The 16,004-nt window shown below is 36.0% G+C and overlaps 1 protein-coding gene across 1 annotated transcript in view; it reads right to left on the minus strand.

Moving 5' to 3' along the window:
* The window catches only part of LOC145270872 (uncharacterized), an 86,840-nt gene extending 71,206 nt beyond the window's left edge, over positions 1-15,634 (minus strand). The window contains exons 1-2 of the mRNA XM_080126427.1: positions 15,267-15,634; positions 14,396-14,506 (exon numbers count right to left, since the gene is read on the minus strand). The gene's annotated coding sequence lies outside the window, so the exon portion shown is untranslated. The remainder of the gene's footprint in view (positions 1-14,395; positions 14,507-15,266) is intronic.
* Between the last annotated feature and the right edge of the window lie 370 nt (positions 15,635-16,004).

Genomic DNA, 16,004 nt, shown 5'->3' on the forward strand with positions numbered 1-16,004 from the left:
AGTTGTGTCCCATTAGGATACTTCTCATGGAATAGTTCAAGTTCATTTTTGTGTATGTAATAGTATGTTCGCTCAGAGAGGGGCCTAGCTAAAGCAAACAGCCCTTATCAAAATTGACATGTTTTGCATAAGAAAAGTAACAAGGGGAGGAGTCAAAAGGGCAGAAAATGAGTGTACATAGTTTTTAAATGATCTCAAGACTTTTGAAAAAGGTTTTACTTTCAACAGACAATGTGAACGAACAAAAAAACTTTTAACCATTCTTGATCGAGACACAATTTAATGTGAGAGATAAATGTGTTGAGAAAGCCTTTCTTAGAAGTACTTTTATTGTAAATATCTGATTGTATTGAGCCTGTTTACTTTTAACATCAGACTTACTTGCAAATTTATTCCAAAATTAAGGTGTGGTGTCAGTTTAGCAAATGTCTAAATTAATTATTACATCTAATAGGAGAGGGAATATTTTTCATTATCATCGAAAATAGACCCGACTAAACTGTGAGTGAACGGAACAAGAACTTTTTACCATTTTTCGTCCAGAGGTAATTTATTGTGTCTAGGAAAAATATATGAAAAAAAAAATGCATTACCATATCGGCCACACCCTTTTTTATTGAATTTTGGGGCATGTGGGTAAAAAATCCAAAAACCCTTAATATCTCTATAAGGATTCACTTTTTAGCAAATCTGATGCCATTTTTGGATTCCTTGGGTCAAAATACTTACCTGTGCAAATTTTCAGAGCCACACGATCTTTCAATCAGAAAATATTCAAAGAAATGACATCACAAAATTTATCCTGGGCGCCACATTATGCAGCAAAAACGAAAACAAAAAATGCTCTAAATCGGAAACCGCTTGGAATTAGATGCTCAAATTTTCAGGATTTCTTAGTTCCTATATTGTCTACCTGCACTGCAAATTACAGCCAAATCTGAGGGTATGGGTGTCAAACCCTGGATGATTTGACATGGAATAACCCAGAGGCGACCATAGATTAGAGCTAAGACAAGCACTTGCCATGAAAAACGATAAAGCAGAGACAAGCTCACAATGTCTCTTCTCGTTTGAAAGAATCCCAACCATAAGAAATTGTGGAAAAAAAAACTTTTTTTTTTTTAAGAATTTCGTAAAATATTAAAATGGCCAAGAATGGATCTTTTACAAAATGTTATAGAAAATTATTTGTTACATTATGCACAGACAAAACTTCTAAAAAAAAAAAATGTACCCTAACCCTCTTTTTTAGACGGGAATATTCACTGGTTACGTGAGAGAGATGATCACAATGTGGGTGTTCAATTTAGTAGAACGTTATAATTGAAAACTGATCCCCGACGCAAAAGTTATAAAAAAGATTTCTTTTTCAATATTAAAAATAAGGAAAAATTTTTTTTTCATTTTTTTTTTTTTTTGGGGTGGGGGGGGGGTACTTATGTACTGTGGTTACCACGCTGAAATAATAACATTATTTTGAAAGCCATTCTTAACATGAGGAGGGGAGGGTGTTTTGTAACTATTCTGTGCTTCCACCCAACAATTTAATAAAGAAAAAAAAAAAAAAAAAAAAAAGATATTGAGAAACTTGAATTTAACCTGAAAAAATTTATTTAAAAATAGCACGGTAACAAAAGTGCACAAACATCTTTTTTATTTTTTTAATCTGAAAGTAAAGTTTGTAATCGATGAGATTAATGTAAAAAAAAAAAAAAAAAGTGTAAATTGTGGAATTTAGAGGTGGCGGGGGAGGGGAGGGGGGGGGGAATCCCCTAAACGTCCGCCATTTATCAATAAACTAGATATCGTAATTTTATATATATTTTAAAGATTATATACAAAAAAAAAAAATCTTATTTTTCTTCAAATAGTTTCCTTGTTGCAGAAAGCACACGTTTCTATGACGTCAGCACATGTAGGTTTCTCAAGGGAACATTCTTAGCAATTATTCACAATCAACACATTGGCAATTTATACTTAATAACCCATCAAAGTGAGAGTTTTTTTTGTTTTTTTTTATATTTTCACCCCAAAGGTACAGTGCCACTTTGATGTAGGGGGCTACTGTCAGGGACATAAGTTGCAAGGATAGTTGAGCAGCAAGAGAGATGTTGCGAGTTTGTCTTTGCTTTATCAACGATATTTTCATGGAAAGTGTTCGACTGAGCTTTAATCTATGGTCCCCCCCCCCTCGCCAAACTTTCACAAGAAACACTAGACTAGCTGAAAACATTATCAATAATTCTCCCCCCCCACTCTTTATCTGTGCCTAAACCTAGATTCCATGATCAAAGCTTCTTTCTTAGAATTGCACGCCTGCGGAATTGTCTTCCGTTTTCCTAAGTTTCTGATGAGCCGTTCCACTTAAGTTAACAAATTTACCAAACTTCCATTACTATCGATTACTATACTGTCCTTTTGACTACTCTACACTCTTTAACCCTTATCCTTGAGTGGCCTATCGGCCTTGATAAGTGGTGACGCCTATGTAAAAAAAAAAAAAATAAATAAATAAATAAAAAATGTCTGTTCACATTACATTTGAATTTCTGCATAACGATTCATCAACTAGTCTCGAGGAGACCTTCTATGAATAATAGTATCTACAGCGATCTTATTTCATTGTCAATTCGTTGAGTTTCGAGAATGCTAGATCTTTTCTTCTCGTTTGTAACTGAACGGGACTGACTCTATGGATGACGGTAACTTCCATTGATAATTACAATCAATGTTACAATAGCGCAAAGTTTTCTAGATAGAAAAAACTAATAACACTCAGCAAGGATGAATTTATTAAGAAGTCTATGCAAATGGTGTCCGTTGTATTTTAAATAACGAACGGACACAAATCCAGGTACGTCCAAGGATGGAATACTGTTGCCACATCTGGACAGGAGCTGCTAGAAAGGACTTGGCCTGCCTTGATAGAGTTCAAAATAGACTTCGTAGCCTCGTAGGAGATGTCCTTTTCTCTTCCTTGCAACCTTTATCTCACAGAAGAGATGTTGCGAGTTTGTCTTTGATGTATCGTTATTTTCATGGAAAGTGTTCGAATGAGCTTCAATCTATGGTCCCCCCTCGCCAAACTTTCACAAGAAACACTCGTCTAGCTGTAAACACTATCAATAATTCCCCCCACTCTTTATCTGCGCCTAAACCTAAACGTAGATTCCATGAACAAAGCTTCTTTCTTAGAACTGCACGCCTGTGGAATTGTCTTCTACAATATGGTTGTCTTCAAGTCTAACGTAAATAAGTTCTTGATGAGCCGTTCCATATAAGTTATCAACTTTACCAAATTTTCATTACTAATGATTACTATAATGTCCAATTTCTACTGTACACTCTTTAACCCTTATCCTTGAGTGGCCTCTTGGCCTTGATAATGTGGTGATGCCTATGTAAAAAAAAAAAAAAAAAAAAAAAAAAAATTAGATGAGTTAATAAGAACTAATAAATACTCAGAAAATAATAGTGTGCTACATAGTTCAATACAAATTATAAAATGCCATCGTAAGTTCTAATTTTTAGTTTCTTCTTTCAATTCAGCACCTCTCGGCAGATAACGTCCTCCTTTTGTCGTCCTGTTTCTTTCGAACGTTCCCTTTTTTTTACGTAAAATTTCACCGATTTCTTTCTTCGGTGAAGAACCGTTGCCACAATTACTAAAACCTCCTTTATTGAAGAAGTTAGGAAACAGGAACCTGGAAAAGAATTCCAAAGTCTAGCAGTTCTGGGAAAGAAACTATTAGAGTAGAAGGCTTTCCTACATCTAGGGATCTCTACTGTGTAGGGGTGGGACTTTGCTGCTTGTCGGGTTTGACAGAGGCATTGACGTCAAGGGGGTACAAGGGCTTGTAAGTTAATCAGAGCACCTACCATTAAAATACTTGTAAAACAGGCAGAGGGATGAAACATTTCGTCGATGAGACAGCAGCTGAAGTTTAGATGACAGTTAAGGACCTATCAGGTTGGCGACTCTCTTTTGAACCCTGTCCAGGAGCGAAAGACTAGTAGCAGATGCACCAGCCCAAATGTGACAACAATACTCCATACATATGTGAATGGTTTGCCTTGAACAATTAAATTTAACTATTTAACAATTAAATTAGATATTAAACAATTAAATTAAATATGGTCAATGTGCTCCGTTACGCCAATTAAAGATGCCTTAACATTTTCTAAAAAAAAAAAAATGACTTTTATAGGTTTTCGGATATGCTGAAAACGAATATTGCAGGGAAAATTAGCACAGACAAATAGTTTGAGATATAAATATCTGTATTACGCAATGTAATTTATAGCAGTTTGATTTAACCGCCATATGGCACAATCACATTGGCACACCGGTTCTCGTCAGATCACTGAAGTTAAGTAATGTTGAGCCTGGCCAGTACCAGATGGGTGACCATTTGGGAAGGCTGGGCACTGTATGTACCTTCTGGGAAGGTTGGGCATAGGACCAGCACCCTCACCCTGTAAAAGAACTCCTCGCGACAAAAACATCTACAAAAGTGGTAGATGGCCTATGGCCCTCCAGGGGCTCAAGGGCTATGGATGGATGGGATTATTCGGCCGCCATCTTTGTGGTTTCAATGGAATGGTTCAGTGAGCATGTGCAGACGAACTGTGAAGTTAATTCTACGAAATGCAAACGTTTATTTAACGTCATTTCTAACTAATTCCACCCAAAAAATTGGTACTAGTGCACTTATTATCCATGCTGAAAAAATCACATTTAGAAAGCCATTCTTAACATGGGATGGGGAGGGTGTTTTGTACCTAATCTGTACTTTAACCATATCTATATATCTATAAAAGTGAAAGTGTGTGTGTGTGTTTGTATCTCTCTGTCTGTGTACATTTCCCAACACAATAACTCTGTCAATTTTAAGTCTACAGACTCGAAATTTGATATACAGGGTATTGAGATTTGGGAAAATCTTTGTAATCGGTTTTTGGACAGAAACTTGGCTGTTAAGGGGTCAAAGTTCAACGATTTGACCTTTGATAACTCTCCCAAACTCCTCCGATAATTTTTGGTATAAACAATTGAAATTTTAGATATAGGTTCCTTGGACATGTATCTAACTTAATTTGAGTCCAAAACAATAAAATTTTAAGGGGTCATAATAGGGGTCAAAGTTTAAAAATTTGACCTCTGCGGTTTCTACCAAATTACTCAGACAATTTCTGGTCTAAACATTTAAAATTTTACATAAAGGGTATTCAGAGATAAGGCAAGCTCTTTAATCAGTTTGGGTCGAAAATCTGAGCTACCAATATATAATGTATGTATGTTTGCATGTCTGCATAAAACTTTCGATAGAGGCGATGGATTTTCACAAGATAAGTATCGTTTTGAAGCTCAGCCCTTCAGATCACAAATACCGAAAAATTGGCTAAAAACGTTAATTTCTTCATTCTCAACTGGGAACTTTTCTACAGAAAGGAATCGCTTTTTTCGCCGATTATTCAAAAGTCATCCCCTCTTTTTGATTGTCTAGCCTTAATTTAAACCTACGTCACTTCCCGATTTAAGCTGGTGGTCGTAACAGAAAAAACGGCAGGTCCCCCCCCCGTTCTTTTCCTCGTTCACGGTATGGGTTCGAGCCTGTTTTCCTACTACCACCTTTTTTTTTTTTTTTGCTCAACATACGGGCTGAAATGTTAGTAATTTAATAAAAACAAATATTATAAACCTTTAATTAAACTTAAAAATATTTTTTAAAAAATAGTGCCGATCAATAAGTGCACTAGCACCAAAAAATTACTTTCAAATTCAAGAATTCAAATTTTTTTATTTTTTTATTTTTATTTTTTTTTTTTATTCAATTTTCACCCCAAACAAGGCACAGTGCCACTTTGAAGCAGGGGGCTACTATTAGGGACTTAATTAGCGGGGTCATTATGAAGGGAGAAGAGTAGAAAGATGTTTGTTAACATTACACTTGAACTTCTGCATATCATTGCAGTTGGGAAAGCAGAATCCCGGAAGGGAGTTCCAAAGACCCGCAGTTCTGGAGAAGAAACTATTGGAGTAAAAGGCTTTCTTGCACCTAGGGATCTCTACTGTAAAGGGATGAGACTTAGTAGCTTGTTGGGTTTGTCGGGGGTAGTTACGTCGGGGAGGTACAAGTGTTTGCAGTTCGTCAGAGCATTCACCATTAAAGTATTTGTAGAACAGGCAGAGGGATGCAACATCTCGTCGATGGGACTTCGGTTAATAGGCACTGGTTGTCCAACTTGTTTATTCTGAAAGCCGTTCTTAGCTTGGGGAGATTGAAAATAAAAAACGCCTTTCGGAATAGGCACTCCCAACCTCATGTTAAGAAAGGCTTTTGGAATAAACCGGTTGGACAACCAGTGTACTTTGACCGAGTATTTATTCCGAAAGCCCTTCTTAACATTGGGAGGTTGGAGGTGTTTATTCTGAAAGGCATTTTCTTATATTCAACCTCTCCATGTTAAGAATAGTTTTCAGAATAAACACTCCAGTCAAAGTGCACTAGTTGTCCAACCTGTTTATTCCGAAAGCCGTTCTTAACATGGGGAGGTTGAAAATAAGAAAATGCCTTTCAGAATAAACACCCCCCCAACCTCTTCATGTTAAGAACAGCTTTCCAAATAGACACCCCCAACATCCCCATGTTAAGAAGGCCTTCGGAATAGACGCCCCCAACCTTTCCATGTTAAGAACGGCTTTTGGAATAGACACCTCCAACCTTTTCATGTAAAGAAGGCCTTCGGAATAGACACTCCCAACCTTTCCATGTTAAGAACGGCTTTCGGAATAGACACCCCCAACCTTTCCAGGTTAAGAACGGCTTTCGGAATAGACACCCCCAACCTCCCCATGTTAAGAACGGCTTTCGGAATAGACACCTCCAACCTCCCCATGTTAAGAACGGCTTTCAGAATAGACACTCCCACCATCCCCATGTTAAGAACGGCTTTCGGAATAGACACACCCCAACCTTCCTCATGTTAAGAACGGTTTCAGAATTATGCTGGAAAAAAAAAAAAACTTTGTGTTTGTTGCTTTCATATGACGCCCATTCAAACATGGCCGCCAATGATTTACATCGCATAATATAGGTATTTATATCTCAAAAACTATTTGTCTGTGCTAATTTTCCCTGCAATATTAGTTTTCAGCATACCCGAAAACCTACAAAAGTAATTTTTTTTAGAAAATGTGAAGTCGTCTTCAGTTGGTGCAACGGAGCACATTGACCATTAAATATTTAACAATTTAAATTAAATATTTAACAATTTAAATTAAATATTTAACAATATAAATTAAATATTTAACAATATATATAAACAGTATAAAATTTTTTAAATCTACTTTCTTAAAGTTAAAGAGAAAAAAACATATAAAAATAGTTAGCAAAATAGAAACATACACTACAGGAAATAATATACAAAACTGCAATATAATATTTTAATTAAATTATTATTTATAATTATTTTAACTAGAAATATAAAAAAACAAGCTGCACATGCGTGGTCCCGCTCTGGTATTGCATGTGAGATGACGCCACAAAAATAATGAAGAAATGATGAATGTGAGAAATGTGAAGGGCCAACGTTGCCTTCACATTTTCAAGTTTCAGAAAAATCTAATGGATGGGGCAAAAGTTCTGGGGTAAAAAGTGTCATTTTTTGCAATTTTGGGGCATTCATGATCCCTTTTTGAGCTCATGGGAATGCCGAATCCCAGTGAAAATGGACAAACGGTGCAGTTTCATGCCTTAAGATATGTATATTCGAATTCAGAATCATGGAAAACCACTCTGTAGACATACATATCAAGTTTTTGAGTAATATGAAAAAAGAGCTCCAAAAAGACATGTTTTTTTATTTTTTAATTTATTAAGAAGTCTATGCAAATGGTGTCCGTTGTATTTTAAATAACGAACGGACACAAATCCAGGTACGTCCAAGGATGGAATACTGTTGCCACATCTGGACAGGAGCTGCTAGAAAGGACTTGGCCTGCCTTGATAAAGTTCAAAATAGACTTCGTAGCCTCGTAGGAGATGTCCTTTTCTCTTCCTTGCAACCTTTATCTCACAGAAGAGATGTTGCGAGTTTGTCTCTGATGTATCGTTATTTTCATGGAAAGTGTTCGAATGAGCTTCAATCTATGGTCCCCCCTCGCCAAACTTTCACAAGAAACACTCGTCTAGCTGTAAACACTATCAATAATTCCCCCCACTCTTTATCTGCGCCTAAACCTAAACGTAGATTCCATGAACAAAGCTTCTTTCTTAGAACTGCACGCCTGTGGAATTGTCTTCCGTTTTCCTGCTTTCCGGCTGACTACAATATGGTTGTTTTCAAGTCTAACGTAAATAAGTTCTTGATGAGCCGTTCCATATAAGTTATCATGCGAACCAGAATTTTGGATGCGAACCAGAATTTTGGATGCGAATCAGAATTTTGGATGCGAACCAGAATTTTGCCAGAGTCACCCATACTGAATTTATATTAAAAACAATAGCCTCCACATTTTGGCCAAGTTTCAAGAAAATCTAATAGATGGATCAAACGCTATGGGGCAAAAAGTGTCATTTTTGGCCATTTTGAGACATTTTTGACCTCTTTTAAGCCCCTTGGGATGCCAGATCCCAGTGTAAATGGATAACGGTGCAGTTTCAGGCCTTAACACATGTATATTTGAGTTAACCACCGCAAAAAACACTATATAGTCAGACATATCAAGTTTTTATTGAGAAATATGAAAAAAGAGCCACAAAAAGGGGCGTTTTTAGCACTAAAAGTACCCGGGGACACAAACCAGAATTTTGCAAGGGTCACCCATACTGGATTCATATTTAGAACAATGGCCTCTATATTTTGGCTAAGTTTCAGAAAAATCTAATGGATGGATCAAAAGTTATGGAGCAAAACGTGTCATTTTTAGGCATTGTTGACCTCTTTTCAGCCCCTGGGGACGCAATGAGAATTTTTGCAAAAAATTTTTTTTTACTGTGCACATCTATTTAATGAAATACGATTTGTGGCAAAATTTCAGGAAAAACTAATCTGGCAATCATTCGGAATAACGGATGCACGCACAAACAAACAGAAAATATAGGTTCCTCTCCAATAAATCGGGGTACCAATAAGGAGAATTTGATAAAATTATAAGCGAGGGCATGTCCAATTTTTTTTTTTTGGGACTTTTTTTTATCTAACCGTTTTTTAATATTACTCTTTTTTGTCAGTCTATAAACAATGTCAAGCTCCAGGTATGTTTTACTGTCCACAGTCGTTTGAAAAAAAAAAAAAAAAAAAAAAAAAAAATCAAATCAAATATATAATAAATGAATGTTACCAAAGGCAAGATTAGTTACGTTTCTACTCAATTGGGTAGATTTATAGTGTTTTTACTAAAATGTAAAATCGGCTCAAAAGGTACGTGATCAAAACAATGTTTTTTTTAATTACATTTTCCCCCCAAACAAGGCGCATTGCCACTTTGGTGTAGGGGGCCACTATAAAGGCCAACAACTACTGGGGTACTATGTTGGGATTTGGGCAGCAAGATGTCGGTTCAGGTTACACTTAAACTTCTGCATGTCGGTACAGTTGAGGAAGCAGGGACCTGGAACGAAATTCCAGAGTTTAGCGGTTCTGGGGAAGAAACTACTGGAGTAGAAAGATCATCTAGGGATCTCTACTGTGTGGGGGTGGGATTTAGCTGCCTGTCGGGTTTGTCGACGGTGTCTACGTCGTGGGGGCACAAGTGTCTGCAGTTCGCCAGAGCATTCACCATTAAAATACTTGTCGAACAGGCAGAGGGATGCAACGTTTCGTCGATGTGACAGAGGCTGAAGCTTAGATGCAAGTTCAGGGCCTATCAGATTGGCGACTCTTTTGAACCTTGTCTAGGAGCGAGAGACTAGTAGCAGACGCACCAGCCCAAATGTGACAGCAATACTCCATACATGGGCGAATGGTGGCCTTATAGAGGTACAGGATACTTTCGGGTGTTAGTAGTTTTCTAGCACGGTAGAGAGAGCCTACCTTCCTCGCAGCGGTCAATGTAATTGTTCCAACTCATGTTTCCTGTGAACGTTAGGTCAAGGAGTTTGAAAGATGTACTCTCAGATAAAGAGCCACTGGCTATTGCTATTGGTTTCTTGAGAAGGTTTCTTGTAATTATTGAAGGAAACCAGTTTAGTCTTGGTAGCATTGAATGTGACCATCCATTTTTGTCCCCATTCCACTATAGATTGGAGGTCATCCTCTAGTATTTTTACCATTTCTTTAGATATGTGTTCATTTGTTTTCCTGTCATGCCTGTTATAGAGTGTGGTGTCATCAGCATATATACCCATCTCAGAGGCAATTTTGTCAGGGAGGTCATTAATAAATATTAGGAACAAAAGAGGTCCAAGAATAGACCCCTGAGGCACTCCCGCATTTATATCATATTGTTTAGATGTAGGACCATTGAGGACAACCTGGATTTTTCTCTTATCTAAGAAGGATTTAATTATGGTAAGTATTCTAAGTTTAGCATCTGTAAGGTGATGGACTAGAGCATGGTTAATTATGGTCTCAAATATTTTGGCTAAAAGTGGGAGGAGGCTAATGGGGCGATAATTTGATGGGTCAGTTCTTTCGCCAGAATTAAGGCATTTGTTGTAGAGTTTGGAGAGAACTGGAGCTACTTCGGCTGAGCACTTTTTTAATGGCACAGCTGGGATGAGATCGGGTCCACATGCTTTTGAAGTATCAAGGTTTTTTATGACAGCATGCACCTGAGCAGGGGTGATTTTTAGCGTGGCGTCTGTCCACAAAGGAAAGTCAGGCAGGTGGTGGTTAGAAGGGTCCAGTGTGGAGTTTGAGGCAAACCAACTGGCAAGCATATTAGCCTTGTCGGTTGCTGAGCAAACAACCTCGTGATTGTTGGTTAGTGGGGGAATTGTTGATTTCCCATTATTTACTACACTGTTGTAGATTTTCCAGAAGTCACGTGTTCATAATTTTTGTGCTTCGATGCATTTTTTAGTGGTTTCAGTAAATTCTCTCTTAGCTGTCGCTATTTCTTTCTTAACGTTACTTCTAGCTTCTATATACTTGTCTGTTTGAACTGGACTTCTGTCACTTAAATCTGTGGTATGCATGCTGCCTTTGAGCAATGGCAGTTACACAAGTAGAAGTAAACCATTGGGGAGAGTGGGGCTTGCTATAAAATTTCCGCATGGGAACATGTGCTTCAATTGCTGTTTTGAACCATTCAGTGGTCTCATTTGCGCACTGTTCAGCAGGAAGAGAAAAAATATTTCCCCATGGGGCATCTCTGATGGCTTCCCAGTCAGCCTTTTTATAATATCTCATTGTTTTGAGCACTGGCTCTTCAGTTTTGGATCTAGAGTTTAGGGCGATTTCGACCATTATCACTGCATGGTCAGCGTTGCTATGCGGCCGTTTTTCCTTGCAATCGCATACTCTTTGAAAACGTTTGTTTTTTTGAGCAGAATAAACATTTTTTGGGTTCGTATTACCACACACATACATTGAAAAAAGTTGTCAAAAAAACAACTATATAACAAATAAATGTTATCAAAGGCAAGATAAGTTACTTTTCTACCTAACTGGATAATTCTTTAGTGTTTTTATTTAATGTAACATGTTTATTCATCTCGAAAAACATACAGTGTTTACAGATGTATTGGAAAAATTTTAAATGGCACCGGACTCTGTTGAACATGGTAAGTTTGGGAAAATGAGTTAAAAATAAAAAACTATTCAAAATACTGTTAAAAATCTATTGAATATATGTCAGCCTATGTCACGGTAGCATATATTGTACAGTTTTTCATTTTTAACTCATTTTCCAAAACTTATGGAGTTCAACAGAGTCCGGTGCAATTTTAAATTTTCAAATACATCGGTAAACATTGTTCATTTTCCGAGCTGAATAAACATGTTACATTAGATAAAAACACTAAAAACATTCAGTTAAGTAACTTATCTTGCCTTTGATAACGTTTATTTGTTATATAGTTGTTTTTTGACAGCTTTTTCGAATCTATGTGTACAGTAATACAAACCCCTTTCATCTAACAAATTAAATAAAAAGACGTTAATTTAGATTTAAATTAAAAATATTTTATCCAAGAAAAGTATGGCCTATAAACTGCACAATTGTCATGGTAATTCTACAGTTTATCGACCGGCCTTAAATAATATTATATGCATACTTTTATTTTTTATATATTTGATTTTTTTTTTTTTTACCACTTTTTGGAAGGACTGCGGACAGTGAAACATTAGGTGTATCAGAATTTTTGTAGGAATTTTTGACACCCCTAACACGAAACTGCGAATAAAATATAAAAATCTCGTAATTTCTGTTAAAAGTAGGTTATTTATTTTCTTTATGGATTATACTTCCAAAATAAACTATTAAAGTTGTTTTAAAAGTAATAGAAATATTTTTTTTAAAACAGTAATGAATTTTCTGAACTCAATATTTTTCAATTTTTAAACTTTAAAAATCTATCAACATTTTTCTATTGATTCTATTTTTTTCGATATTTTCAGGGTCAATGTGAAATTTTATGTTCTTTCCAATAAACCGAATATAATATTTTAGACAAACGTTTTTTTTTTTAATTCACGCCCCCCCCCATTTTCAAGTTTCTATTAAAAAGTAAATAATTTACTCACCGAAAAGTAAATAATTAATTTACTCACAAATTGAAGAGCAAAGATCAATAAATAATATATTCAAATTTAAAACACAAAAAAACGTAGTGTTTTTTAGAATTTTATCTGTAAATTTTGAAGTTTAAAACCTTTTTTTTTAACCACGTTATTTGTTTTTTCATTTTTTTTTGTTCCTTGGTCCTTTAATTGAAAAAAAATTAGGGCTTCAATTACATTTTTCGAGGTGTTATAAGCTTGGAAAGACAGGGGGTCGAATAATTCACGCCTCCCATTTTGAAATGTCTATTAAAAAGTAAATAATTAATTTATGTACCAAAGTCTTATATATCACAAATTGAAGAGAAAAGGTCAATAAATAATATATTCAAATTTAAAACAAACAAAAAAAAGAACTGTTTTTTAGAAATTTACCTGTAAAGTGCGAAGTTTAAAACCTTTTTTTAAAAAAAACACGTTTTTTTTTTTGTTGTTTTTGTTTTTAATGAAACCTTGGTCCTTGCTCCTTTAATTGAAAAAAAAATAAATTAGGGCTTGAATTACATTTTTCAAGGAGTTATAAGCTTGGGAAGATGGGGTGGAATTATTCACTATTTTCACGAAATTTCTGACACACCTAGTGAAACAATAAACATACTCCAAGATTCTTTCCAACTCAAAAAAACCTTTACAATGACGGCTGTAAACGGTTTTTCGGGGGTGCTAAAAACGAATATAACATTTAAAAGTGACGCACAGAAAGAATTTCCATAATATGAAGAAATTACTTTTTCAAAAAAGGTGGGGATCACTTTTCTAAATAAATTAGACGTAAAATGAACACCCACTTTATGGCCACTTAGGATTAACTTTTTTTTTTTTTTTGTAAATTTTTACTTACTTTCCACCTTAACAATCACGTTTAAAATGACGACTTTTAAAGGTTTTTGGGTATGCTGAAAACGATTATCGCATTAAAATTTGCCGTAAACAAGTAGTTTTCCAGATATTAAAGCAATGTAATTCCCTGTTATTAGTGGTGGCCGTTCCTGTACGCGCAAGCGCGCGAATATTTTTGAAATGGAAAACCACTGATAGCATAAGGAATTGCATTGCTTAATATCCGGAAAACCACTTGTTTGGGTCAAATTAAAAAAAAAAAATTATCAGTAGGTGGCCAGAAAGTGGGTGCTCATTTTACGTTAAACTCATATAGAAAAGTTATCCCCACCTTTTGGAAAAAGTAGTTTTTCATACCATGAAAACTGTTTACGTGCGCCACTTTTAAATGCTTATATTCGTTTTCAGCATACCCTGAAAACCTGTAAAAGTCGTCATTGTGAAGGCTTTTTCGAGTGTAGGGGGAGTTGGAAAGGATCTTAATATTTAGCGTATAAAGGTATTTTTAATAAGTAATTGTAGAACTTTTATAGTATTTAAGATATTTTAAATATTAATTCGAAAGGTAAATCTTCGGCAGTTTTATGATTTGAAAATTAGTAAAACGATTTTGATCCCCACGCAGTCCAAATTTGAGCGGTTTTTTTGTTGTTTTTTTTAAATGGCCATTCTCCATTTTGGGGAGTTAGGTTTAAAATCATGGCCCCAAAAATACGAAAGTTTTAAACAAAGAAACCACGGAAATATAAAATGGAATTCAAAAATAAAAATTTAAAAAAAAAACAAAAACATAAAAAAAGGTTAATAAAAAGAAAAATTAAATTACCTTTCGGGGGAAACTTTTGTATGTTGGAGGCGAAGATTTCGTCTAAAATGCTCAAAAGACGGAGGAATCGTGAGGGAGGTAGCGAACCGGTGTTCATGATAGTTTTGTCACCTGTGAAAAAAGTACCTGCACTTTAGTTCTTCAATGTCCGTTTTATTCAATTTTATTAGTAGATATTGCTTTAAAATCAGACATATTTTGAAATTTTAGAAGTTAACTAATCCATTAATGTCCTTTTTACGCAGGTGAATGGATTTAAAACTGTTCGTAATCTTCTCGCGGCTTCTTCGCAATTCCTAATTGTCTTAGTTATGAGAAGTTCTTCTAGTGGGGGAGCTGCTGAGTGCTGCAGTGCACTGCACTGCACTGCATCCCCCACATTTAAAATAATTTCGAGCTAAATAAGAGTATTTATTAACGATCCACGTGTCTTTCTTGGTCTTTAAATTTTATTTCTTCAGTGTCCATTTTTTTTAAATCATTATTTTATTTTATTATTAAAAGCGACCATAGTGAGGATAATATTTTGAAATTTTAGAAGTTAACTTATCTTCAGCGTCCGTTTTGGCGTTTTACTCAGGTGAACAGTTCCAGAGTTGTTCGTAATCTCCTCGTGGCTTCTTCGCAATTGCCTGTGTTGAGTTCTACTTAGTTGAGTGGCCCTCTTCTAGTGGACGGGGGGGGGGGGAGCCGCATCCCCCGCATTAAAATAATTTCGAATTAAATAAGAATATCTTTTAACAATCTTCAAGTCCTCCTTGGTTTTAAAAAGACGACCAGAAAAAAAAAAATTAACAAAATACCAATTTTACTGATAAAAATAAAAAAAATAGAACTCCCCAAGTCATCTACAAAAATGTAGTGTACTTACTTTGTCTATCTTTCTTTCTTGCTCCTTCTTGCTCCCCCTCTCGCTTTACCTCTCCTCTCGCAACCCTCCCCTCTCTCTATCTCTGTAGTCACCCTCCCACTTTACCCCTCTCTTTCATTACATCCTTTGTTTCTCTTTACTCCCCTCTGTCTTTACTCCCCTTCGCGCACCTCTTCTCTCTCTCGTCACCCTCCCTTTTTACTCCCCTCCTACTTTTTCTTTACCCTCTCTCTCTCTCTCTCTCTCTCTCTCTCTCTCTCTCTCTTTGGTATATCGCAATTTCCACTCCGGGTCAAGAGATACCAGTTAGCCCTCAGCAGCTCCAGTTCAAGGCGGCAACCACTCCCCTCTGCTTCCGTATTGTCCACACATTCCCCACGTAAAAAAAAAAAAAAAAAAAAAAAAAAAAAAGAGGGGAGTGCCCGGGTCATTGCCTGCTTGCTGACTGAGCACATCATCTCCCTTCCCTCCACCTCCTTCACAAAAAAGGGAATGCCGAGCGAACAGTAAATTGGATACCTTCCTCGCCCACATTAATACATATCAAGTGAACACCATCTTTTTCCTTCTCTCTTTTTAACGAAATCTGGGCTCAATTCAATTGTACTATAGAGGCTATTGGAATATCTCCCATATTGGATGCGTTTTCGCTCGCGTCCATCTCTATTAAAGATGTCGGTAAATTTTCACTTAACATTTTCCTTTAAAATTACCACTTAAAAAGGTTTTCTGGTATGC

This window comes from Euprymna scolopes, chromosome 46 (genome assembly GCF_053919585.1).
Source record: "Euprymna scolopes isolate OS-2025 chromosome 46, ASM5391958v1, whole genome shotgun sequence".
In the NCBI taxonomy this organism is placed as follows: Eukaryota; Metazoa; Mollusca; class Cephalopoda; order Sepiida; family Sepiolidae; genus Euprymna; species Euprymna scolopes.